This window comes from Rhinichthys klamathensis, unplaced genomic scaffold (assembly GCF_029890125.1).
Source record: "Rhinichthys klamathensis goyatoka isolate OS25496 unplaced genomic scaffold, OSU_Roscu_1.1 h1tg000149l_1, whole genome shotgun sequence".
Taxonomy (NCBI): domain Eukaryota; kingdom Metazoa; phylum Chordata; class Actinopteri; order Cypriniformes; family Leuciscidae; genus Rhinichthys; species Rhinichthys klamathensis.
The window spans coordinates 1,786,306-1,810,892 of NW_026606684.1; positions in this window are offsets into that span (position 1 = coordinate 1,786,306).

Genomic DNA, 24,587 nt, shown 5'->3' on the forward strand with positions numbered 1-24,587 from the left:
CTTCACTAGTCACTACCTACATCAGCTCAAATGCCATCTTACACCCTCTATACAGCCGTCCTAGTACCAAACCGACCCACACCACCGCTGTTGAACTTCCTCCTGTCTCATTTCAGGAGGCTGAGCATTTAGCTCACGCGCTCGCGCCTTTACAAATCCATCGAAGCTGGATTTTTGACCCACATGTGGAGCACTCCAAAGTTCTCAGACCCTGGTGGTTTCAGCTACCGGTTTGTTTCACAAAAATGTTCATCGTGAACGCAAATCACTCCGGGCTCTCTCAACATTTATTCCATTTGCGATTCCCAATTGGTTTGGTCATCAGATGCTTCTGTACAAATCTGTTAATTGTTATAGCTGCCTTTGACAGATCTCTACAAATTGTTCGTTTACACATACACTCCTGCCTTGCTGCCTTGCTGTTGGTTTGTGTGTGAAGCATCTGTAGCTTCGTATAGCTTCGTATATCTTTCTGTTTTGAATCATTATTTACAATCATTCCCTGTTGTTTATACTGCTAAATATAACTCACTCAACATCACATATTAACCTGACATCGCTAGCTTCAATCTAAATCGTTGCTAGCACAACAAGCTACTAATTCGCTAGCCTGTTAGCGTGCCATCCGTACGCTCTTTATTTATTTATTTATTTAGCTCACGCGCTCGCACTCGCGCCTTTACAAATCCATCGAAGCTGTGGTAAGTAGAATCAGTCAACAAACACAGCGAGTCATGTCATCTTCTCCTCTTATTGTGACTTGCCCTTCTTGTAACATGTATACCATAGCCCTTTCTGTCAGCATGGGATTTACATGTGATAAATGCAGGGAGATAGTCCAACGCATTCTCATCCCAAAGCGTAATATATTGACTCTTTTGACAAAGCGTCTATATCCAACGCACATGGCACCCTTTAGCGTCAATATAACACGCTTCGGTTTTGGGTAGGTTTAGGTCTGGGGTAGTGTTAGGGTTAGACCACTAGGAGGCGCCATATATCTGCGTCTCATATGACGCTAAAGGGTGCCATGTGCGTTGGATATAGACGCTTTGTCAAAAGAGTCAATATATTACGCTTTGGGATGAGAACGGGCTGGATAGTCAGGCTGACGGAAAAGATTTCAAAACTAGATACACGCATCCAAACTTTAATCGAGGGTAGTAAGAGTGCAAGGGTTTTAGATACTGCTTTGGATGCGCCTAGCTTAGTGAACACTGTACATTGTTCGGTTCCGGCTGAAGTAGAGCCCGTGCAGCAGGGCAATTGGGTAACCGTGAGACGTTCTAGTCGCGGGACAAAACACAGCTCTTCCGATCCGATTACAACATTAAACAGGTTCTCCCCACTCAGTGAAACACTCACTGAGAATCCTGTTGAATGTGCCCTAGTTATTGGCGATTCTATTACAATAGAAAATAGAGACACCAGCCACCATAGTCACATGTTTGCTGGGAGCCAGAGCACCTGACATCAAAACAAATTTAAAAGTGCTGGCTAATGCTAATCGTAAATTCTATAAGATTATTATTCACGTCGACACAAATGATGTTCGACTTCGCCAGTCGGAGATCACTAAAATTAATGTTAAAGAGGTGTGTGAACTCGCAAGTACGATGTCAGGCACTGTAATTTGCTCTTGCCCCCTTCCTGTTCACAGGAGTGATGAGATAGTTAGTAGACTGTCCTCACTCAATGGCTAGTTGTCTAAGTGGTGTCCGCAAAATAACATAGAATTCATAGACAATTGGAAACGTTTTTGGGGCAGACCTGACCTGTTGAAAAGAGATGGTATTCATCCCTCCTGGGATGGTGCTGCTCTTCTCTCTAGTAATATGGCACATAGTCTTAGAGCTGAAACATGACAATCTGGGGCTCAGGTCAGGAAGCAGACAGACTGGCTAAATCGACCGTCTGCTAGTCTCACGTCACCAAGGTCAGATAAATCCCATCACATAGAGCCTCTTTCACCTAGATATCATCACATAGAGACTGTGTCTGTTCCCCGAATTAGGAAATACAAAAAAACTACCAAACCCATCTGAGGTTAAAAATTTTATTGATGTTCAACAAATAAAAAACAGATTTAATACAAATGAACAAATGATAAAGCTTGGGTTGCTGAATATTCAATCCCTTATTTCAAAAGCACGTATTGTTAATGATATGATTACAGACTATAACCTAGATGTGCTGTGTATGACAGAAACCTGGCTAAAACCAAACGATTACATTACTTTAAATGAGTCCACCCCCCAAGATTACTGTTATAAACATGAACCTCGTCTGAAAGGCAAAGGGGGAGGTGTTGCTGTAATTTATAGTAATATTTTCAAAATTACTAAAAAGTCTAGTTTCAAATTTAATTATTTTGAAGTGTTGGTGCTTAATGTAACAATATATAGTGTAAATGATGAATCACGTTTGAGATTTGTGCTGGCTACTGTATACAGGCCACCAGGGCACCATACAGACTTTATCAAAGAATTTTCTGACTTTCTATCAGAGTTAGTACTGGCTGCAGATAAAGTCCTAATTGTTGGGGATTTTAATATACATGTTTTATGATTCTGCCATCATGTGCGTGATTTTCTAGTATTGCGGCAGGATCATGACAGACCCATGTTCTGTGTGCAAGCACATGGCCTTGTGTTTTGGTCATGTGCTTGTGTTGTCTCGTCTCTTTACCCCCCCCTTGTTATCCTGATTTAGTCATCATTGCTTTACCCGTGTCACCTGTCATGTCTTGATTAGTCTTCTTATTTTATCCCCTTGTGTTTGCTGTCTTGTGTCGGTTCATTGCCAATTGTTGCCAAGTGTTACCTGTGAGTACTTTGTGGAGATTATTGTCATTGTGAGCATTTATTAGTATTATTGTCTGTTTATTGTGAAGTCATAGTTTAGTCTTGTCAGCCTAAGAGTCCTTGTCCTGTCCGTGTTTTGCCCCCTCGTGGGTTTTGTTTTCCCTTTTTGTTCATAATAAACCGTGTGCTGTGACTACTGTCTGCGATTGGGTTCATTCCCTTCTTCACCCTTCCAACATCGTAACAGAATGAACCGACCAAGAAAGAACCCAGCAGACAGCGCACCTGATTTCGCTACTCAGCAGTTGTCAGACTCTGAACGATGGTGGCAGTCGGCCATCGCCGACAGCCTGGAAGGCAAGCTTCCTTTCCCTCCTCAGGGTAGGTTGACCCTGAGAAGGTATGCCCAGGTCGTGGAGGAGAGGAGGTTTTTCTTGCCGGAAATCCTGGTTAACCGCTACCTCATCGCGGGTCTCAACGTCCCTCCTCCTCTCGCTGAACGAGAGAGACTTGTCAGCCGCCCGTTCCACAGTATGGTGGACAGTCTGTCACGGAGGGAGCTGCAGGGTACTACGAAGTCTTCATCTCACGCTACACTTCCTGTGATCCCTGAGGGTCGTCTGCTAGCCGTTGCTACACTTGGGGACCAACCCAGTCCCGCCGCGACTCCTGAGACACCTTCCACGTCCATCAATCTTCATGGTAAGCGTGGAAGGCACCCGTCGTGGGAGTCAGCATCGGAGTCTTCCTGCCCGGAATCCTCCTCGCCTGCAGTGAGTTCACCAGTTCCTGTCACGGTTCCTGCTTCACCTCCCTCCCCGGTCCCCAGTCTGGCCACATTCTCCGCTCCGCGACCCAGGAAGAAGAAGAGGAAGAAGGGAGCTTCTGGTTCTCCATCTCTACCTCCTCCTGAGTCCGCGATGGCTCTCCAACCCGCCGCTGAAGTCAAGAGCGCTGTTCCTGGCTCCGCTGCTGTAAGCGCGGTTCCGGTCTTTGCAACAGGAGACATAGTTCTACAACCTGCTGCAGAAAGCGCTGTTTCCCAGTCGGCGTTGGGGAGATCCATTCCAGAGACTTGTACTGTGAATGTCGTCTCTGAGTCTTCAGTCATGTCAGCTGAAGAGAAAGCAGCGGCCGATTCCGCTGCAAAGGCTGTGATACAGTCCGTATCAGCCCATCAAGAGATGCCGGTCGTCATTGCTGCAAGGACCTTGTCAGAATACTTGTCTCGTCTCATCAAGATCCTTGATGTCCCTGTCCATCCTGTCTTGTCCTCAGTCCCTGTATCTGTCGCCGAGAGCGCTGCACCCGAGCCTGTCGCCGAGAGCGCTGCACCCGAGCCTGTCGCCGAGAGCGCTGCACCCGAGCCTGTCGCCGAGAGCGCTGCACCCGAGCCTGTCGCCGAGAGCACTGCACCCGAGCCTGTCGCCGAGAGCGCTGCACCCGAGCCTGTCGCCGAGAGTGCTGCACCCGAGCCTGTCGCCGAGAGCGCTGCACCCGAGCCTGTCGCCGAGAGCGCTGCACCCGAGCCTGTCGCCGAGAGCGCAACATTCAACGCCTCTCCAGAGTCGGAGGCGATGAGTGTCACCTCTTCATCGGGAAGCCTTGTCTTGCCTTGTAACTCTGTTCCCGTTCCTGCTTCCTCTTCCCCTGTCAGTTCCCGTGTCTCCGTTTCGTCTCCCGCTGCTGCTGTTTCCACGGCCCCCGGTCTCCCGTTTGTTTCCCCCGTCATGGCTCAACCCAGGACTGTTTCTCCCTCTACCCACACCACTCCACCCAAGTCTGTTCGGACCCCCCGTCCTAAGCCCACACCCCGTAGTCCCAAGATCACCGTCCCGCCTACCCACCCTGGACCCTCGCTCAAAGACTTTGTTGTCCCTCCGCCTCCCCTTCCTTGTTTATTATTTTTGATGTTCCACCCCAACCCTGTCATTGTTCATTCTTGTATGCCCTTGCTGTTATTTGTCATGTTTTGTTGGGTCTTGTCTATGTCTCAGTCAGTCTTGTCCCGTGTTTGATGTCTCCTTGGGGAGCGTCTGGTAGCCGCTCCTTAAGGAGGGGGTTCTGTCATGATTCTGCCATCATGTCCGTGATTTTCTAGTATTGCGGCAGGATCATGGCAGACCCATGTTCTGTGTGCAAGCACATGGCCTTGTGTTTTGGTCATGTGCTTGTGTTGTCTCGTCTCTTTACCCCGCCCCCTTGTTATCCTGATTTAGTCATCATTGCTTTACCCGTGTCACCTGTCATGTCTTGATTAGTCTTCTTATTTTATCCCCTTGTGTTTGCTGTCTTGTGTCGGTTCATTGCCAATTGTTGCCAAATGTTGCCAAGTGTTACCTGTGAGTACTTTGTGGAGATTATTGTCATTGTGAGCATTTATTAGTATTATTGTCTGTTTATTGTGAAGTCATAGTTTAGTCTTGTCAGCCTAAGAGTCCTTGTCCTGTCCGTGTTTTGCCCCCTCGTGGGTTTTGTTTTCCCTTTTTGTTCATAATAAACCGTGTGCTGTGACTACTGTCTGCGATTGGGTTCATTCCCTTCTTCACCCTTCCAACATCGTAACAACATGTAGATAATGAAAAAGATGCATTGGGATTGGCATTTAAAGATATTATTAACGATATTCTTAACTCTATTGCAGTTAGACAACACGTGCCAGGACCTACTCATTGTCTTAATCATACTCTAGATCAGTGGTTCTCAATCTTGGTCCTAGGGAACCACTGCTCTGCATATTTTATATGTCTCCTTTATCTGACACACCCACTTCAGTTAATAAAGCTCTTTCCTAACGAGCTGATGATCTGAATCAGGTGTGTTAAATGAGGGAGACATACAAACTGTGCAGAGCAGTGGTTCCCTAGGACCAGGATTGAGAACCACTGCTCTAGATCTAATATTATCACATGGAATCAATAGCTGCGTTTACATGGTTCAATCGGAATGAAATCAATCCGATTGATGAATCCGAACATGGTGTTTACATGAACGATAAATAAAGTAATCGGGTTGATGTGCGCGTTTATATGTAACAAGATTCAAATCGGAATTGATTTTTTGACATGCGCACACTGCACGAATATGCCGCTGTTCGCGCATAACTATTCTCCTCTATTGGTTCTTTATTTGTTTTAAACAGCAGACTTAATATTTATCCGTCTCTGGTCATGATTTGGAGATGATGAGCATGAACCGTTTTGCCGTGCTACTTATATTGATCACGCAGTAAAACCCCGCGCCCAAAACCAGTCGTCCATGGATGATAATCTGAAACAAGCACTGGTGGGACGTTGTCCTGCTTCACTTCACAGACGCTGAGTGAAACGAGAATTTTTTAATAACGGAACACTCATTTATATTCACTTTATTCAACAGGAAGAACAGCTCGTTCCGTGCGTCATACGTCATTACGCTATTTCAGCGTCATTGCACATGCGCAGTCCTTTTAGTTTCGGTTTTCAATCCGATCAAGTGTTTACATGTTCTCTCGATCGGATTACAAAAGGAGTAAACCATCCCTTTCAATCCGATCGAAATTTCAATCGGATCGAGCTCAATCGGATCGATTAAGGTGTTTACATGAAGGGTTTTTAGTCCGATTGAGCCGTCAATCCGATTATAAGTGTCCATGTAAACGCAGCTAATGTTAATGCTATTGAAATTCTGCAGCAGAGCGATGACATCTCTGATCATTATCTAGTTTTGTGTAAACTCCATTTAGCCAAGGCTGCAAAGCCGACTCCGTGTTACAAATATGTTAGACCTATCACTTCTGCCACTAAAAATTGCTTTATTAATAATCTTCCTGATCAGTTTCATCATCTCAGCATCCTAGATAGCTTAGAAGAACTCGATATTGCGACAGAAACTTTTAACTCTCTCTTTTCCAGCACTTTAGACACAGTTGCTCCGTTGCACTTAAAGAAGATTAAAGAAAATAGTCCAACGCCATGGTACAACGAGCACACTCAGGCCCTTAAGAGAGCAGCCAGAAAAATTGAGAAAACTAAACTAGAGGTATTTCGCATTTCATGGAAGGAGACCTCGATTGCATACAGAGAGGCCTTAAAAGCTGCTAGATCTGCTTATTTTTCAACCCTATAAGAAAAAAATAAACAAAACCCTAGGTATTTATTTGAAACAGTTGCTAAACTAACGAAAAATAAAGCTTCAAGCCCAGAAGTTTCCAAGCAGCACAACAGTAATGACTTTATGACCTTCTTCACTTATAAGATTGATAATATCAGGGAGAAAATCATAAATATGCAACCGTCTACTATAGCATCGCATCAGGGAGTGCATTGTAGTCTCCCCAAGGAAAAATTCGATTCATTCATTGCTATAGAAGAGGAAGAATTTTCTAAACTCGTCAAATCATCTAAATCGACAACATGTATGTTAGACCCTATACCAACTAAGCTATTGAAAGAGTTGCTTCCAGAGGTCATAGATCCTCTGCTCAATATCATTAATTCGTCTTTGTCACTAGGATACGTACCAAAAACTTTTAAGCTGGCTATAATTAAACCACTTGTTGAAAAAAAACGCAACTTGATCGTACAGAATTAGTCAATTACAGGCCGATCTCGAATCAAAGATACTAGAAAAGGCAGTATCCTCACAACTATGTTCCTTTTTAGAACTAAATTATATCTGCGAGGATTTTCAGTCAGGATTTAGACCGTACCATAGTACTGAGACAGCTCTCACCAGTCACAAATGATTTGCTCTTATCATCCGGTTATATCTCGCTATTGGTGTTACTCGATCTTAGTGCTGCATTTGATACTATTGACCACAACATTCTTTTAAATAGACTCGAAAATTATGTTGGCATTAGTGGAATTGCATTAGCATGGTTTAAATCATACTTATCTGACTGTTATCAGTTTGTAGCAGTAAATGAAGAGATGTCTTATCAATCACAAGTTCAGTATGGTGTACCACAAGCTCAGTACTAGGACCGTTGCTGTTCACTCTGTACATGCTACCCTTAGGAGATATCATTAGGAAGCATGGCATAAGTTTTTACTGTTATGCTGATGATACTCAGCTCTATATTTCTTCACGCCCTGACGAAACTTACCAATTCGCAAAATTAACGTAATGCATAGCTGATATTAAAAAATTGGATGACTAGTAATTTCCTACTACTTAATTCTGAAAAAAACAGAGATTCTAATTATTGGACAAAAAACTTCCTCACGTAATAACCTAGAACACTTGATTGCTGCTCTGTCAAGTCTACGTCGTCAGTTAGGAACCTGGGTGTGCTCTTTGATACCAATCTTTCATTTGAAAGTCACGTGAATAGTATCTGTAAAACCGCATTTTTCCATCTTAAAAATATATCTAAATTACGTCAAATGCTCTCATTGACGAATGTGGAACAATTAGTTCATGCGTTCATGACATCAAGGCTAGATTATTGTAATGATCTACTGGGTGGTTGCCCTGCACGCTTAATAAACAAAAGCTGGTCCAAAACGCAGCAGCTCGAGTTCTTACCAGAACCAGGAAGTAAGACCATATTAGCCCGGTTCTGTCAACAAAGCATTGGCTCCCTATTAAACATTGTATAAATTTTAAAATATTGCTAATTACTTACAAAGCACTAAATGGTTTAGCTCCCCAGTACTTGAGCGAGCTCTTAACGCATTATAGTTCTTCACGTCTATTGCGATCTCAAAATTCAGGCCAGTTGATAATACCTAGAATATCAAAATCGACTGCAGGCGGTAGATCCTTTTCCTATTTAGCACCAAAACTTTGGAACAGTCTTCCTAACATTGTCCGGGAAGCAGACACACTCTGTCAGTTCAAAGCTAGACTAAAAACACATCTCTTTGACCTTGCATACACATAACACACTATAGACTTCTATAATTCAATGTTAGGCTACATAGATTAGGTCATCCGGAACCGGGAACACTTCCCATAAATCCTGATGTACTTGTTACATCATACGAAGAATGGCATCTACGCTAATATTAGGGCCCTTTCACACCTACCAAACAGATGAAATTTGGTCCGACGAAAAGAGGTAGTCTCGGTCCGGATCAAACTGAACAAAGGTTTGGTTCGTTTCTAGTGTGAAAGCATTTCTGTATGGTTCGGACTTTCAGACCTTTTACAGGAAGTTCCGGTGGTTCCCGCATAGTCGAGAAAACAGAAGGTGGCAGGAAAAATAAGCCGTGGTAGCACATGGGGAGAGGAGGAGACGAGGTTTTTAATTGAAGTATGGTCTGATGACATAATAAGAAGTCAACTTGCAGTCTTCTCTTCCTTTCCTGCCAGCGACGATAAAATGTTCGCACGACGAGGACGTTCATTTGGCGAATTTGAACTAGCCTCGTGTATAGTTGGTGCTGCAGGTAATTATGCCATAAAAATAAAAATATAGTTGCAACGATATGCGTCTGTTCATTCATGTTGTTGTGGTGGCAATTTTAATGATATTCATTGATCTTTAGTTAAATATAGATGATTCAAGGAATGTCACATGTGTGTCTCTCACTTGTAGTGAGAGAAGATTCTGTTTATGTACCTGGGGAGGCAGAAGAGGGAGACACTCCAGAGAACAGACGAACAAGGACCTCTGACTTAGATGTCAGAAGGCCATTTGGTGCAGGGGAGCTTAGTGGGCCAACTAGTGACGTCTATGGAAAACTACTGGGAGGAAGGCTCTGGGGGGAAGAAGGCCTTGAAACTAAGATAAAAGCTAGTTCAGTCTGTCTGGGGGTGTGTCACTCTTCTGCACAGGGTAACAACTGTGTATTAGACTGCTCCTATTCTTGCAAGAATAAATACTTCTATTTTATATAATTTGACTCTGAGTGTCTCTTACGCAGTGATGTTTGTTTGAGATGAATTTTTGCCACAACAGATTGGTGTCAGAATAGTGGGATTCCTTGGAAGTGCCTTCTGGACCTGAGAGCGGACGGTGTTTGGCCACCTGGACTGAGCAGTTCCAGCTCTACCTCGTAAATTTCAGAGAGAGGGGCCGACCGCTATCAGGGCCAGGAGAAACTCCACTGGAATCAATTGAAAGAACCCGGTGGCAACAGAAGCATCTCTGGTAAGAGACAGTTCAATTTATTTTCTTTTGGGTAAGTTAATTAAATTCAGTTTAATTGGGGAGAAGAGTGAAATTGAACCATATTGGCTGAAGGCTGTTTCTGTGGTACGTAATCTGAGATTAATTGAGATCTATATAGATCAAGAAATTTCAAACAGATACGAGGGAAAATGATCTGAGATTAATTGAGGTCTGTAACAGAACAAGAAATTTCAAGCAGATAAATAATCTGGGATTAAGTGAGAACTGTAACAGATCAAGAGATTTCAAACAGATAGGTACCCTGAAAATTAGTTGTTCCACGACGGAGCAAATTGTTTTTAGGCACTGAGGCTAATTAGGGGGAACCAGAACAGTTTTTGGTAAACCTTAATTAGGAGGGCACTAATAGTGCAACCCGACCGATTTGGGTTAAAAGAAAGAATCGGGTCTGTTGGGGACGCCTAAACAGATTAGAGAAAACGCGTGTTGAAGAGAAATCCACAGGGAACAGAAAACAGCCAGTATGGGAAATTACCCAGGATACCTTGCGAACTCAGCGAGCCGGTCAAATTTTTCAACTAAGATGGCGGACACCGCTGGAAAGGAACAATTTTATTTTAAGTATATTTTCGCAAATACGCATGTTAAAATGTCGAAATATGTTGGAATATGTTAGTTTGATGCACATCCAATGGACTGTTGAGTTTTCAACACTAATGTTAGAAAATATTTCACGAAGCTATCTGACGATGTTCATATGATATCTGCCGAGTGCTTCAAAAGCAAATCAAATATACATCTGATCTGGGTAAGTTAGTTAATCTAATTTTATTTTCGATTTTGGCTTCCAAGGATTATAAAAAGAAGATATGTGAGGTAAAATTATTCAAAACTAGCCACATTCGTCTAGCGCATCATCTTCCCTTCACAGCGCGCTGTCATTTCTCTCTAAACCCAAACCTAACGTCAGAATCAGCACTGAGCACAATCGGTGATTGTTGTAAAGTGCAGTGTCTGCGGTTTCTAAATTGCGGGACGTTGGTGGTAAAAACAGCTACTAAAAGCACAATGATCCGCGCAAGAGACGTTGCCCCGGTTCCCATGGCGGCGCGCGCGCGTTCGGAAACGAATTGCAACTAACGTTAGACAAGCAAACTTTGGGTTTTGTGTGCGCTTCTAAACGATCAGATACAAACAAATATATGGCAAAATTACCGGAAATGCGTCTTCTATATTCCACATGTCTTCTCTGTTGATTCATCAGATGTAGATAAACGAAAACAGCCCACACAACAGGCAACACAACAACTGGAACCGGCAATTTTATGAATGAAAATAGTAGTAGAAGTAGTAGACACTTTGACGCTGCGCGTGACGTATTGAGGATTGCCGCGCTAATTTGCATATACTGGTGTCCCATTTCATAGGGAAAGATCTTCAACTCCACTTCCCTCGTTGAGGGGACTTTACTTTCGAGGGCACTCAAAACCAAGTGGAAGTTTTAAGGGGGGAGAAATGGGACAGGGCCTAAGAGTGTGCGAGAATCAGTGGAACAGGGCAGCGGGACAAAAGGTTGTTGTGGCTGCGTTCAACATGTGTGTAAAAAATGTGAACAGATAATGGATTGTTGGCTTGAAGATAAAATGTCGAACTGCCAGGAGAAATATTTTTTTTTTTTACTTCTTCATCCAGTAAATGGATGCATGACATTAGATGTCTATAGAACTTAAATTTATATGACAAGGATTGAAGTAGCAAGAAGCAATAAGGCTGTCTGTGTGAAATAGAGGGAACTGTAAGGGAGACTTGGTTAGATAATGAAGGAACTGGCATGTAGGGAAAAGAAAGGAGAAATATAGTAGAAAACTATATGTGATGAAAATAGACATGGTCTGACAGAATTTATGGAAGTCAAATTAACTGTTTAAATGATATGAAAAGTTTTAGAATAAAATAAGGCATTGTATGATTGACAGGGATTAACATGATATGAAGAATGTTTTAAGCAGAATGGGGAACAATTCTAGATTTTGATAAAATAATGATTGAAATGATGATATATCTGCTTTATTTTATTAATGTTAAGAAAATAAGGGTATTGAAGCAAGTAGCTATAATGGTTGTCTGTGTAATTTACGGACTGAGTAATATAATCTGTTTTGGAGAAACAGTAGAGATAAGACTGAGACAATAATGATAATATTAAGTTGAATCTGCAGACTAACCATGTGATGGAAGAAAAAAGGCTTCAAACCAGTTGTAATGAAAATAATGATGTACAAATTGTTACACTTTATGAAGAGTAACGGAACAGTCCGGGAAAATAAATAAATAAATAAATAGTGAGACAGAAGAGAGCAAATGCTGTAAACAGCTCTGCTCTGAAGATCTCACTTTGAAGAGATTTGCAGATGATGTTTTGTAAAAGATAAGCTGGGATAACAGCAACAGTACTTGTAATTAGTGTTGTTGATGATAATACCAAATTAGTAAGGTAAAGACAGAAAACAAATTCGAATATTTTGAGCACTTTCTGTGCTGCTCATGAAATTATGTTCTGCCAATAATAATGATGAAGAGTATGATTTGGCTATTGTGATTGAATCCGCCATTGGTGGATGGTCAAAGGAATACAGAGAACTGCTTATCAGTGGGTCTGTTTACATTCCTGTATGGGACACACTGCTTCAAGGGTGTGCAGTTAGTTGGAGCTGTTTGCAAGCTCAGTGATCAAACTATAGTCAAGGACAGGTGTCTGATGCTGAAGTTGAGGCTGAAACAAATTCACTAGATGACAGAGAGTGTTTTAATGGTGGTCATCAGGACCATTTAATAGGTAACTGTAAATGACCACCGAGAAGGTGTTTAAAAATGTGATAAAATGACAACACATTTCTGGTAATAATATTGGTTTGAAAATAGATCAGTGTTTAAATGACGACAGTGACAATTTTTGGTCTGAGAAATAAGAGATAAAAAACAAGGTCAAAAGATTGAAGTCTTAAAGTGAATCCTTTTGTGACTCCAACAAATGTGAGTTGCAAAATATGTAAAGGTAATATAGAGAGACAGATCTCAAAGATGATTTATAATAACTGCAAAAGATGCAGAGTAGCCTTGTCAAAGTTAGTGTGAATCCTGATTGGAGACTGATAAACTCCTAGAAGAGAAAACTTTGAAGTCAGAGATTAAACTATGGTAATTGAGATTGAGAAATGTGAAACGTTATTGAGAACTATACCATTATGCAAGAACAAATAAGCAGAAGCTATAGGCTACTGAATTAACAGTTGCTAAATGTAAAATGTGTTGAAAGGCATCTGATTAAACAAACAGCTTGAAAAGTTGACCATGAAAGAACTAGAAGCTGATGTTTTGCTTTCAAAAGATAAGTTTGTTATTGGCTGTAATGAAACAGTTCGCTTATCTAAAATCTGATGTGTGCTGTGCCTGAAACTGCCAGTGCGACAGAGACTCAATCTGAGTGGAAATTTGTAATGTCTAAATTCCCTGAGGTGGGCAAAAGACAAATATAAATAATATGTTTATTTGAAACCGTATGTAATTTCTGGCAAAGATGCCTTAAGCTGGGATAGAGTTAAAAGATGATAGATAAAAGTTTGATGTTAGAAGTATATGAGAGAGCAGTGTACCATCCAATAGAGTCTCAGAGTCTCTCTCATTCAATGAGTCAGCTAAAAGCTGTTATCTGTGATAATAAGTAAAGCACAGTGTTTCAGTTGAAGATCATAGACACAGAGATGTTTTAAAAATAAAACTGAATGACTTTAAAGAAGTATTTAAAATAATAATACAGATAGAGATGACATTTTGATTAGCTTATTTTAGGACCAGGCAGTAACTTCTTTGTCTCATTTAGTCTCCACCATTCAGGACCGATGGCTCCGGCTACAGATGAAGTACACTGAATGTACGGTTGTGATCTAAATTCACTGAGTATAATCCAAGTAGCTAGGTTGCTGCTTTTAAGATAGTTAATGGATTTAAGTGATTAAATACTGTTGTTATTAACCTGTCTCCCTGTGTGAACACTATTAGGCAATCGGAATGGCTCTGGTGACTCTTGAACGTGCCTTTCCTAAGCTCCAGAAAACAGCTGAGTTCTGTTGAAGAGAACTGATTGTGTGATGGGAAAGAGCGGTCACCAGTGGGCACGAGTGACCATCTCTATGACGGGTAAGACCTTCTTTGGCCAGACAGGGGGCAACCCAAGCCAGAGGGGTCACGTAAAGTCATTGGGCATCTCCTGAATGGAGCTGTGTTATGTGAGACAGGTATGAGGGTTGAGCAGGAGCTGTGAGGCCAGCAGCGTCCTTATGCCGTTAAGGGGAGATGAAGCGGTGACGAGTCACGGCATGTCTCCCCAATAAAGCAAAGCTCCTCTATTTACCACTCGCCAGAAGAAACCGCATTAGTTGTATGGCTTGTTTTTTATTGTGACAAGCGTCTGCAAATATGCCAGGGGAAAACACCCTGATGGAGATTATAGATAAAGGGCTTACAGGAGTGGGCTTTCAAGAGCCAGCTGAGGCCATTGAGTGATTCCCATTAGTTGTTGTGGAGACAGTAGCAAAACTTTTTATGTACTGGTTGCCTTATGGGCGAGGAAAATCATAGTGTTGATTTTGAACTAATATGTCTATAACATAGTTTTAACTCTTGAAGGTCGTTAGACATGGTGGTGGCTAAAGATGAAGACAGCTTTTGATTTAAGGAAAGTCTGGATGACAAAGGTGAATGGTCAAAGGTTATTGTAATGAATACAAATTTTGTCTAAGTTACAGCCTTAGGAGGCTGGTGGGAAAATTATTTGTTTATAGTGAGAGAGACTGCCTGAGTTGGAGGAAGGGATGGTAACTGTGTCTGTCTTTCTGTTATCTGCCTGCTAGAGCAAGCTGAAGAAAAATAATGATAAGGAATCAAAACAACCCAGCTGACTTGTCTAAAAATCAAATGAATAATGAACAAGACATGCTTTGAAAGTGGTTAAGAGACCATGTAAAATTAGATTTTAGAGGTTAAAATCTTATTTAAAATTTAAATCTTTAAGCAATAATATAAAGAAAAGTGAACATTGAGGATGAGCAGTTAACATATGTGTGTCTAGTATGAGTGTGTGTGATGGTGACAGCACTTTATGTCTTGTATGTATTAGTTTGGGGCACTAATATTCCGCCTGAATGGTGTGTATATTGCGTCATTAACCTCTGGAATGAGTTTATCATTACAGATGGGTTAAGGCAAATGACAAATTTTAAAGAAGCTGATAATTCTGATGAAAAGACAATACAGAACATGGGACAAGCTTTAAGTTGATTGGCCATCAAGCTCTGTCTGGTAGTAATACTTTTGTCATACATAATGAAGATTTGAAGATCAGTTTAAGTAAATTGGAATTGTGTAGTTGTAGATCACCATCTGGCATGGGCTGAGATAAATGAAAATGTTGTAGATTTGAGGGAAACAACAAAGTGACATATTGGCTAAGTCAACATGAAATTATCAAGAGAGCCCCTCACATTTATGATTATTGTGAACAAAGGGGGAGAAATGATTGACTGACATTGACCAAGTCTGCACAGCACGACCTGACCTGAGAGAAAAAATTGATGACTTTAAAAATGGTTGTAGATGACTGAGTTGTGAGACAAAAACAACAGGCCTGAAAAGCAGGATATGCGGTGAGACTGAGGGCCGTTGCCCTTCAAATACTTCGATAAGAAGATGAGATTGTAGCTTTAAGTGAAGAATGTAATATTTTTGTTTCAGAGGCAGAGAAAGATGTTTGGAGGAAATTTGTCTGAAGGACAACGTTTGGGTTAGTGTTGATGGCAAACTTTATAAAAAACACTATGTTAAATGTTATGTTAAATTGATGCTCGAGTTGTGTCGTGCATCAAGAGGGAGATGGTATAACAATTGCCAAATATGGTTTATTAAGGGGTTCACATTTGCTGAATAAATGTTGGAAGAACACTAGGGGTAATTGGATAAAAGCCCTGAAAGAAGCCATTTTTCTGCCTAACAAAATTGATGTCTGTGAGTGTGCCGCACACACCAATAACAAAGATTGTTTCAACAGGAAACGCCAGGGCATCGAAGGCCACGGGAGAACAGTAGACAAAAGAAACTACGTACTTTACTATCTGACAATAACCTCGAAATTTGTTTCTCTTTACAGAGAGCATGCAGGATTGGGAGACAGGGCAAAATCTGCCCAATAAAATGATGGCTATGGATGAATTTGGCTAACTATCCTGGCCTGGGTTATTATTGTGGCAGAAAGGTGCTACACCTGCGCAGCGCATAACTTAAAATTTTCCTTTTACAGAATGTCAGGATGGATTGGATCAAACAGAACTAATTCTGTTCCAAATGTATAAATATTGTGTTGTGGACATGAGCAAAGTGGGTTGAGTGTTTTTCAGGGTAAAAGGACCCCGAGTGCTATTAAGTGAGCAAGAAATTATCCGGTGATAATATGTTTCAGGTTGTTGATTCCACAGGTCACACCAAAGGGGACGAGCTGCTAGACAAGCGGTCACTAACAAAATACTTAAGGTCTCCATTCACAGGTGACAGTTCACTCCACTGGGGGTGCGGTCGTGATTTAAGGGAAAACCTTATAAGGATCAGAAAATGGTTGGAGAGTGTGACACCTGGGTCCAAGCCTCTCACCTACACCAACAGGCCACAACCATCCCATAGTCCGTGGGGCGAACGAGATGATCAACACGCCTGGAGGAGGATGTGAACCAACTAATGGTTTAAGAATGTGGTTTTGTGATTATTTTGAGGATTTTATTTGATTAAATCAAAATAGGGCTTAGTATTGATATACAGTAGATCAAAAGATTTGATTGGTTACTTATTCATTAGGAAATATTTAAGGAAAATGTTTTGGGAAGAGAAGATCTATTAATTAATGTAAATTATAGGGATAATTGTTGAAGCTTATTAAGTAGAACCACAGCATGTTTGAATTAAAAGTTAAAGGTAAAAGAACACGGAACGTCCGTGGGGCGAACGAGATGATCAACACAACTGATGGTTTAAGTTTAACAGAAGAATCTGTTTTTGTGATGATTTTGTTTGATTGAATCAAACTAGGTATTGATTTGATTGTAAATGTAGAAAATATATTGAAAGTGTCCGTAATGGAAATATTAGAGTTAATATTGAACAACTGCATTGGTTAGAAGAATGGATAAAATTATGAGACTTCTCTGGTTAGATTTTGTTAAATATGGCATTAAATAGAGCTTACTAAATTGAATTAGAAGTGAACAAAAGATGGTTAGGAAAACCGAGGTGAAATATGGAGATGGGCGTAGATTAATGGAAAAGGCTTAATGATAGGAGTTAGGATTGTTATTCTAATAATTTTGTTATTCATGGGGGAATACGATTACAGTGACAGGTGAAACATGCTGTCTGTTCAATTGGTGAAAATGACAGTCTATCCCAAGGATGAACAAAATTATGTGACGATACAGGTAGCGGGAGCTACAGTGAGATATGTGTTAAATGTATGTTCTGTTTGTTTTTCTTCTATTTGTTTATTTTCTGAGAATGATTAAGGGCAAAAGATTTAAAGAAGGTTACAAACAGCGGTCATCCGTGTTACGAGATGGCGTACAAGGACAGGGGTTGAAACTGAGGGATTTTTTATTATACTTTTTCTGTTGGTTTCCTTATTGTGTTATAACTATTTACTCCTTACTGGTGTGACTGAGGGTCTGTTTACAGGAGCGCAGGAACAGTGATTTCTCGTTTAGCCCGGCCCAGTAAAAATGTTTACTTGCTTGCTAAAATATTACGGGGCCTTTCCCCCACAAAAACAGCCTTATGCTTCTTCATTCTAAACTTTTCTTCACAGGTTCAAGGAGAGTGATCATTTATGGAAAAATCAGAGATGAAGAGTATAAGTGTGATGATATGACTTAAAATTTGTCTTATTGTTTATTATTGTGATTATGGGTAATCAGAATGATAAAAAGTGAGGAGTTGTGGTGGCAATTTTAATGATATTCATTGATCTTTAGTTAAATATAGATGATTCGAGGAATGTCACATGTGTGTCTCTCACTTGTAGTGAGAGAAGATTCTGTTTTGTACCTGGGGAGGCAGAAGAGGGAGACACTCCAGAGAACAGACGAACAAGGACCTCTGACCTAGATGTCAGAAGGCCATTTGGTGCAGGGGAGCTTAGTGGGCCAACTAGTGACGTCTATGGAAAACTACTGGGAGGAAGGCTCTGGGGGGAAGAAGGCCTTGAAACTAAGATAAAAGCTAGTTCAGTCTGTCTGGGGGTGTGTCACTCTTCTGCACAGGGTAACAACTGTGTATTAGACTGCTCCTATTCTTGCAAGAATAAATACTTCTATTTTATATAATTTGACTCTGAGTGTCTCTTACGCAGTGATGTTTGTTTGAGATGAATTTTTGCCACAACATTGTCAAAGTTACCCGCCGAATTGACAACACGCTGACGTCAGACGCACGTCCATTTACAAAACCAATCAATGTCAAGGTGCAGCCCACATAGATGATGACGACAGGACGCAAGTATGTCACGTAAAGTTCTTTAGTGCGCTCGCATAATTGCTGTATGAAACCAAACCAAAACTTTCTGAAAGTATAAAATGTATCAAAACGTGAACTTTGGTTCGGACCTTGGTGCGGACTTTCAGGTGTGAAAACGCCCTTAGTCTCTCTGTTTATCCCGATGTTTACCGCAGTCCGCCGGATCCAGGCCGTATCCAGATCTGATGAAGGACCTGTGTCTGGACGCGACGACAACGCAGTCCTGAAGTGTCACTAGTCCCTCCCCTGTGAAGGCCTCCTTCCCTTTACCTCTGTACAGATAATCGTGGTTCACGTGGCTACGCCGAAGCGATAAAATTCTGTATTATAAATTTTAAGGCCAGACAAGTAGTTTGTTGAGGGTTGGTTTTTTAGGGAAGGACTACATGCCTGCGCACATACAGTATATTCAAACGCGCATACCTATAGAATGAACTCTTAATACGCATGTGCACGCCATCAGCGTTCTCACAGGTTCGCGTTTTTAAAGTTGGCGTAGAGAGAACTTAAAAGTTTTCTGTTAAAATGGTGTCGTGTTAGTGGCCCCTAAGTTAATAACTAATGATCGCTGTGACGGAAGTGAATTTCGGCAGTAATTTTGGCCACCGCTCTCACACCAACTTCAGAGTACATTTTCGTGTGATATAGTGAATGTTGGCCACTGGTCTCACGTCAGCTTTCAAACAATTTTATTCCCCACTGCCGCAGCAGTGATTTCAGCCACCGCTCTCAAACCAGCTTCAGCGTAAACTTTGTTTCTCACTGCCGGAGCAGTGATGTTAGCCACTGGTTTCAAGCCAGCTTTCAGAGTACATTTCTCTCACCACCACAGTAGTGATGTTGGCCACTTGTCTCACACCAGCTTCAGAGTAAACTTAATTTCTCTCACTACCGCAGTAGTGATGTTGGCCACTGGTCTCACACCAGCTTTCGGACTGAACTTTATTTATTTTTCACTGCCGCAGCAGTTATTTCGGCCACTGCTCTCACACCAGCTTAACTAGGAGCTCAAGCCGAGCCTCGGGTTCGAGCCTCCTCCAAGGACAGCGAGCCAAGTTAGTTTACTATTAAACCTTCAAGGTTGAATGGGCAGGCGAAATAGTTAATCATCAGTTAGTACTATTTTCTGAACCTAAATGCTCCTAGGATGGATAAACAACCAAACAACAGAAGAAAAATTACAATAAATTGGGTGTTTTTATTTGTTTGTGTGTTTTTTCGTTTTATTTTTTGTTTATGTTTTTTGTTTATGTTTTTTGTTTTTGTTTTTTGTTATAGGCTAAATCTGTCTGTAAGAATATTAGCTGCTAAACCCCATTTGCAAAAGAATGCAATGTTTAGGTTTAGCATTTATTTAGCAAGAGACTGCTGCAAAAAAGCTCACCCATCCACACGTGATAAACAGACCATGGCAACCACCTTTCCTGTTTAGATCCCTTTGTGAGCCGAGTGACTACATGCATGTTTTCACCTCAATGTGATGTCACGTCTCATCCCATCCGTACACATCTCTTTCACGTGCACGCAATCAGAAGTTCCTTGGTGACATATAAGAGGAGTTGGCAAAGAGCCACAACAACACCAGCCCAAAAAATAACCATTCAATTTTCATGAGGTACAAATGTTATTTTCTGTGTGCTAAGCTTGCTGTATTGCAGAAACAGACAAAATTGTGCAGTGTACCAGAGAGTGCACCCCTTCCATAACCTCTCTCGTGTGGTAATGCTTTTGTTTGTTGGCGCAGAAGGGAAAATGTAGAATTGAAAGAAAATTCTGAACTGCTACAGTATGTGGGCAAAAAAGATTTGCATTTTATTATTATAGATTTGAACCGGAGTGAGCCAGGACTGCGAAGATGCCAAAAAAGGGCATACCACCCCCTGGCTCATTTGTCTTGTTGATACCACATCCTGCTTGAAAATGTTGACAATAAAACCCAAATGAGATCCAACCCTGCATATGGAGGACAAGCTGTTCTGAGTGATATAACAGTGGATTGGTCATCCATGGTGGCATCTGTGACCAGTCAGAGCTCTGGAAAACAAGTGAAAGACACTGATGTGACTTGACTTAGAAGGCAGAGAACTTAAGCGCCGCTGGGCTTTTAATAAACTCCAGCACACATGTGCTCTTTTGTTTATTTGTCAAAGATCAGAATAAATATTGATATAATATATTTATTTTTATAATTATATTTTAATATATATTAAGCTATTTTAAAGGATTAATAAAATAATTTTATATATAATATAAATATTATTTGTCATTAAAAAACTTCAATATATAATATTTAAAACAAATACGGATTTATTATATAACATTTAATGTATTTAGTAAAACAATTTTTTTTTAAGTTTGTTTCAAGTTATTGTTTCAGTACATTGAACATAGAAGATCAGAATGGACACAATCAAAATATCAGCAGGTGAATGTTATGAGGAAGGAGAACCCAAGGGCAGGCAGAGTACACTAAACACACGATTTATTGACGACAAAAAGGGGAAAATAATGCCCACGATGGGGTAAAACAAGACAAGGCAGAGGATGACTAACTATATTTAGACAGATGACTAGACGCTAACTAACAGCAAATACACGAACAGGATCTTAACAGAACTAGTAACTAAGACAAGATACTCACAGGTAATATTTATCAATGACTCACACGTAACTAAAGCAAACACAGGCAGGATTCGCAGAGTGTAACACCACAGCAGGTTTCACAATGAACCAACCCAGGACAGCAAACACAAGGGGATGATATAGGGAGACACTAATGACAAGGACAGGTAAAGCTGACTAGACAATAATGACAAGACGAGGATAACAAGGGGGCAGGGTTACGTAACAAGACAACACAAGCACATGGCCCAAACAACAGGCCATGCGCTTGTACACAAAACATGGGTCTGCCATGATCCTGCCACAAGACCAGGGAAAATCAAGGACATGATGGCAGAATCATGACAGTGAAACCATCAGAAGATCAAAGCCATTTTCCTATGCGGTTCTTACTTCTTACTAACATTTGCACAATAAAAGACTACCCCTGTCATTACAAACAAGCAATTGGTATTTGTTTGACCTCAGAAACGCCTCCTCTTTGACAATAGCAGCTCTCTTTGGGTCTATGTTAATAATAATCAACGTCTTAGGGGAGAATTTCTGTGCTTTCATTTTACACTGACGGACCCTCTAGTATTGTAATCATACATAATGATACGAGAAACGCTGAGACAGAAGAAGTACAGTGCATGAAAATTGCTTTGAGAAGATTTGCCTTTCTCTTGACACCCTATGAGAACAAATATACGCTTTTCTCCTCTCAAGGGAAATAAGAGGGCTTTAATGTATCCTATAATGTCTGATGTGGGATGGATGCATGCTGCTAATAAAGTCTTAATCCTTATAAAGTGCTAAGCCTTTCCCATAAACATGTACAATGTGTTTTATTGTGGTGTCTTATCTGTTGCAGTGTTCTCATAATGAATCAATCTTGGTAATGGAATGTTTGATATATCATTGTGTGAAAAAAGCAGACTGTCAATTGTCCAAGCTAAACAAACAAACGGTCGTCAAAAGTCATTGCAGATTATTCAATAATCTAATGTTACCAGGCAGTTTGTGTGTATTTAATCTCTTAGTTTCCTCGGTTCATTGTTCAGCCTTGTTTATGTTTGTGTGTGGTAGTGGGTGAGTTTGATTCCTTATTCTCCTGTCTCTTTTCAAGTAAAGACTTCGTTAATGAAATTCCTGTGTCGTGTGATCATTGCAGCCACATTACATTACAGAACTGAACTCAGAAAGGATTTAAAATATGGACTTACTTGCCGTCCAGTTGCTCTGCCTCGAGCAGAAGGACCGTCACCTTGAGGTATACACAAAAGATTTTCTCGATCTGGCATGCCTGACCCACTACCCGGACCGCTCAAATATTAATTTAATCATTATTTTAATAAATATTACCACAGTTCTAAACAAATAATTATTTTAATAAACATTTTTAAAATTGTAATAATTTTAAATATTATTACAATTTAAACACTTTAAAACAAAATTATATAAAGACATATATATATTTCATATATAACGCAAATAATTGTGCTCTGCATGAAACCATGCAATTAAGGTGCACTTTGGAGACAGACGAACAGTGCTTGCGTTGTCCTTGGTGATGAACTGTATGACCTTAGGGGAGCAGAAATTTAATATAAACTCAAGGTCAAAACTTTAAGCTTTTATATTTCACATCAAAGTCTGGCTCAAGACGAACTGAGAGTTCTTTGACCCACTTTGCTTTTGTTTAAAATACATTTCATTAGCACTGGAATCACCCAGGGAAAACATTGCCTCACTAAAAAAAATGCACTCAAGACACGATTTCTGCATCTTAATAACCTCCAACTATAATTCTGGGACCTTGTTATCCAACCAAAAATTCGGTTGTGAATTTGAAAATTACTCAGCATGGCAATGTCTCTCTCGCTGTGTAGTTATCAGAGCACTCTTTTGAGCCTTCATGCTCTGCTGGTCTTCGAGTAATGGTCTCTAGTCCATTAATTACCTCCACAAATAATTGGTGTTTCCAACACTGCATGGCATGCAAAAATGTCATCTCGCTTGGGTAATTTCTGCTGACTAATGGATACAGAAATTATTAACTATTCACTCAGCTGACCGATCAAGTGCTCTCCACTTGGCCCTTGAGGTGGACTCACTTTAGATATCATTCATTTTAAATGAAAGCAACTAAGAAGATGTGCTACGCTATGGGATCAAGCGGTCCGACAGCATAACAACATGAAAATTTGAGTGAGACATACGAGAAGCACAACGATCATCCTCCTAAAAAAGGGGAACAAAGTTTGTGCACATTGTTGTAAAGGGATAGTTCACCCAGAAAATGTATCAGTGAAGAATGTAGTTTCTGCAAAACTAGCATAGTGGAATAAAAAAAAATACAGCATATTTTGCAAACGCCACTTTCACGCCCACCACACACCAGCTTATTGAGGATGCCAATTAGTATATATATATGGGGATGATTAGGAGCCCATGATGGACAGAGGCCAATGGGCAAATTTGGCCAGGATGCCGGGGTTACACCCCTACTCTTTTTCCTTAGGACATCCTGGGATTTTTAATGACCACAGAGAGTCAGGACCTTGGTTTAATGTCTCATCGGAAGGACGGTGCACTTTGACAGTATAGTGTCCCCATCACTATACTGGGATCCCACATTAGGACCCACACACACAGACCACAGGGTGAGTGCCCCCTGTTGGCCTCACTAACACCTCTTCCAGCAGCAACCTGGTTTTTCCAAGAGCTCTCCCATCCAGGTACTAAACAGCCTCAACCCTGCTTAGCTTCAGTGGGCAACCAGTCTTGGGCTACAGGGTGATATGGCTGCTACACCCCATAGCCACGCCCCAAACTCTTGCTATAGGTTGAGCTGGAAAGAGATTGACAGATCTTGGCGGACCGCTTTCAATGATCTCAATCCATCAGGAATTGATTGGATGGTTGGAACGTTGTGGTTTGCTATCCTTGTCCTGCCAGAGAAGACGTGAAATATTACTGCAAGTGGGAGGAGAAGTTATTTTGATTAAAGATTATGAGGGCACGTTCATTTAATTTCATGGTGACTTTAACAAACAGACAGCATTTAACATTGAGCTTCATGCCTTTCTCTCCAGCCAGTTCTTTTTCGGCCACCGGTTCATTGAATCAGTGAGGTGAATCTGTGATCTGAATCATTCAAATTTGAGAATTAATCATTCCAAAACATTATGCGGACCTATAAACTGATTCACTGCTTATGATATATTCAACAATTACATTTAAGTCTCAGAACAATGCACGTCCCCAGTTGACAAAAATTGCTATGCTATGAATAATTTACATTCAACGTGTATTGTGCTCTCAGCTACAGCTAATAAAAATGCCCTAAAAAACAGCAAAATAAACTAATAAGCCCACAATTTCTCTTCAATAAAAGCTTCTTAATAATAGACTTTCAATCTTATCTAAATTCCCTACCATGGGAGGTAATGCATTTTTAAAACCATTAGATGAGCTGCAAACCAATCATGAATCAATAATTTAGACAT